The sequence below is a fragment of the Triticum dicoccoides genome, chromosome 6A (assembly GCF_002162155.2).
Source record: "Triticum dicoccoides isolate Atlit2015 ecotype Zavitan chromosome 6A, WEW_v2.0, whole genome shotgun sequence".
In the NCBI taxonomy this organism is placed as follows: domain Eukaryota; kingdom Viridiplantae; phylum Streptophyta; class Magnoliopsida; order Poales; family Poaceae; genus Triticum; species Triticum dicoccoides.
This window is the reverse complement of record NC_041390.1, coordinates 348,683,210-348,687,635: the sequence shown is the minus strand read 5'-3', so window position 1 is coordinate 348,687,635 and position 4,426 is coordinate 348,683,210.

Below are 4,426 nucleotides of genomic sequence, written 5' to 3'. Positions count from 1 at the left end.
TTCGGTCTCACTAGTAGTTTCGCGTGGACTTCGACGTTTAGCTTGTTACCTCAGCTACGATCTTGTGCCTCGGCAGGATTTGGTAGATAGTCAGGCTTCTCAGCCTTTTTCATTTATAGATGTCTGTACTCAGACATGATAGCTTCCGCTTGTGCTTTGACTTGTATGCTCTGAGTGTTGGGTCATGAGACCCATGATTGTAATATCTCGCTCCTCGGAGCCTTTTGAATATAAACTACTGAGTCGTAGAGTCATTTTGTGATGCCATGTTGTATTGCACATATCGAGCATATTGTGTGTATGTTATTGAAATGCTTGGTATGTGTGGGATCTGACTATCTAGTTGTTTATCTTTAGTAGCCTCTCTTACCGGGAAATGTCTCCTAGTGTTTCCACCGAGCCATGGTAGCTTACTACTGCTCCGGAACACTTAGGCTGGCCGGCATGTGTCCTTCTTCGTTCCTGTGTCTGTCCCTTCGGGGAAATGTCACGCGGTGAATACTAGAGTCCTGTTAGCCCGCTACAGCCCGGTTCACCGGAGTCCTGCTAGCCCAGTGCTACAGCCTGGATTCACTCGCTGATGACCGACACGTTCGATACTGGGTCATGGATGCCTGTCCCTGTAAGTTTGTGCCACTTTGGGTTTACGACTAGCCATGTCAGCCCGGGCTCCTTATCATATAGATGCTAGCGACACTGTCATATACGTGTGCCAAAAGGCGCAAACGGTCCCGGGTAAAGGTAAGGCGACACCCGTGGGAATACCGTGCGTGAGGCCGCAAAGTGATATGAGGTGTTACATGCTAGATCGATGTGGCATTGAGTTGGGGACCTGACAGCGTTGGTATCAGAGCTTGACTGCCTGTAGGATTACCAAGCCAAACTGGTCGATGTTGAGTCTAGAAATTCTTTAGTTATATGTAGGGGAATTGATTGTGGGGTGGAACGTAAGGCTCTTTTTACTCCTTATACCTCATGGCCTTCTGATCTGAGTCATCATCTTCTCTTCTACGGGGATTAAGAACTAGGCTATCTCTTCTTTCTATTAGGATCACGTGTTGCTAATCCGTAGACTTATAAGATTGTTGGATTTAAGTCTCAGTTCCTACTACTTCCGTATGTTAATTGTTGATCTCGAAACCTTGATATTGTGCTTCTGAGTGGTTATGCCACCATTTTTGTGAATGTCTCAAATCTTTTCTGAGGATTTACAGCCGTTATGCTGTCCGAGTCATCCCAGGTTTCTAAGTAGTCTGATGCATTTGCAAATCCTTTCTTCCCGTTTCAATGTTCCCATGGGCCAGATTAACCACACTAATCAGTGAGTTGAGGTACTCCGTTACCTTGACATATATGTTGGAGATATTATTATGACCCTAGGTGTCTTAGGGGATCATCTAGTAATTTAGCCATGATTTGTGTTCCCAGTGTGATGATTCTGGCCATCATTCTCGAAAGCATCCCGTGATGCTACTTAGTAATAGGTATTCTGTTCCTGGGTTCTTGAACCCGAGATTCACTCTACCTACTTCATGTTGATAGTAATTGCTAGTGCCTTTAGGATATTAGTAACCTTTGCGATAGTCCTTGAAGTCCGTGGTATCTTCTTCTTCCAAATACCATGAACTACTTATGGCAGAAGTTCCTCGTTGAACTGAAGTATCACAACAGGATTATTCTTGATGAGTTCTCCATTATATATTGTGGCTCTGCCAGTTCTACCTTTCTGCATGGGTTATCCGGAAGAAATATGTTGAACTTCGTTCGACATGCTAATCCATGCATCCACAACTCAGAAAATCATATGTTCTTTTGAGTTGTCCCATCTTAGTTGTTTCCGACCCTCGCCTATCAATTGATAGTCAAGAGTATGCGTGCATTCGTTCGTCGATGCCTATTACCCTTGTGGTCCGCCAAGCCATTCTATTTCAGAATGAATAGGAGAAACAAACTCCAGAATCTCATCCATATCTAGGATTGGGTCAAAGCAATTGTATTCCGCAGATCAAAATGCCAATCCAGCTTCTGGTCTGTTCTACCTTGAAGTATTACCATCTTTATATCAGGAATATCATGGGAATTGCACACCATCTTATGAATTCTTGACGCAGTAATACTTCTGATCATCATTGATAATTTCTCGGTTTCCATGTTATTGTAACCGGAATGCCGACAAATGAATCATGGCGTGTGAAATCAATACTGCTAGCAACTCCATTGCTTGGTAGTTAAATGGACGATAACCTCATTCTTAGCGTGTTGATTATTGAATCGTCACCCTAAGGTTGATTGTGCTACCTAGTCCTTATTTCTGGTGCACTCTCCGATCAGTGAGTTAGGATAGTGCCAATCCTTGCTTATTTGATCATATCGTCTTGCCCTGAAAAGTAAGATTGTTCTCGAGCTTAGTAACATACCGGTGGTTCATGATATTCCAAATTTCTTCTCGGAAGTATCACCAGGTTGTCGCCTGACCGCTATGTTGATCTCGTGATCAAGTTGGGTTCTTGTGAACCACCTTCTCTCCAAAAATCGGTGTCAGATATCCCTGAGCTAGTTGGTTAAGCTAGACAACAACTTGGAGAGTTGGAAGATAAAAGCTTGCCTGACTTAGTTCGTTCCAAAGGGATATTCTTGTGTAGGGTGTGCTGAAGAAAGATGATATCTTCATCGATTGGTCCTTGTGATCAGTTGCTGGACCTATTGTCTTATCAATCCTTTGATTTGAGTGTGGGCTATCGTCAAATCAAATCAGTACCAACGATGCTCGTAATGTTGTCTTATTCGTGGTTGATCCCTCGAGCATACACCATTACATCTTTGGTCTGACCAATGCTATCACCGTGTTCACTTAACTATGGAATTCCTTTTAAAAGGAAACCTAGATGAATTGTTGTTGAGCCCATTGGCAACATCCTTATCTCCTCCATGATGTTGTTGAACATTAAGCTAGTGTTGGAAACTTTTGAAAGCATTTTCTTCATGCTAGCTCATGAAGTATTTGTTTGATGAAAGGAGTGACTTCCTCTTATACACGTGCATTTGGTGAAAGTTGCCGCCGTGAATTTGAGAAAGATTGTTTTGTTTCCTTTGGAATCATCCCAAATCAGTCATGCACACGTGCGAAGTATTCTATAGTCTGGAGACTTGCAACCTTCATTCTATATGTGTCCCTAGCACACTAAGCCACTGATTGACTTGTTCAAGGAAAAGAAGTCTATGCTTGGGATCTAATCCATGGACTTGCGTAAAGACTTCGATATCCTCGATGATGGTTCTCCACCTGAACTCGGTAGTGTTTAATTATAAGACTGCTACGTGGCCATGCTTGTCTGGGACAACGTGTTCGCATGTTTGTAGCAGAACCAGCTCATGTTTTGGAGCTTACTATCGTAGCTCACTCCCCGAGAATCCCGCAACATTATCTCGTCGATTTGTGTTGCAAACTTTCATTTTTCTTCTAGACTTGATGAGTCTGGGATATCCTGACACCAACCAGATCTGAATCTCAGGCAGATGTGATGGTTGGAACATTTCCCAAGAATTATAATATTGGTCTCTCAATAACCGACAAGGTGGATGTCGTGGCCAACACACCCATCCGGTAGACCTATTATTATAGTATCTTGTTTGAGGAAGTTGGCCACCTCCCCATAGGGATTTCGTAGGATTACTCCCTAGTTGCCCCTATGGATTTCTGTGTTCCGAAGTCCGACCTTTTTACTTGATGTTCTAGATATCAAACCATATCTATGGGTGGATTACGCTAGCACATCAAGGAGAACATTAGAAGCGGAGTGCTAAATGTCTCTCGGTCGATCATCCAGATTTTATTTGCTTGGCCTCGCTAAGGTGAAATCTGAGAAAGTGTTATCCTCCTTCGCATCTGCATCGTCCATCGCTATTCATCATGGTAGTATGTTGTGTTGTCAGCACCCTTGACGCGGTTGTTGATAAAACCTTGATGATTGTGGAAATGCTCAAGTTCTTGAGAGCACGCACAAGCGCTACGTGTTATCATCGGCTCTAATTGGGATGCTCTCAGTTCCCTCGGCAATGCTATAACCATTCCAATAGTGGAATAACTCTCTATTGTTGAGCCTCTCCCCAGTTACCAGAATCATTCCCAGCATTTGCATTTTGTTCCCAGCTTGCACCGCCAATGTGTCATTCTACCATGGGTCTCTTCCATCTCCGGTGATAAGTAAATTCATCCATTACGTTGTCTTCAACAAGGTAATCCACATCATCCAAGTCCGAATATGCCATTCTACCGACCCCCTCCAAACGATCGCTCGAGAATTGTCTTAGGCTGGTTTAAAGAGTTTCAATGATCTATGAATCAAAGGTAATTCTTTTTGCCACTTAAGGGGATATTTCTACGAGTCACCTTCCCTAAGGTGCCTCGTTGTGGTTTCATGGCAAC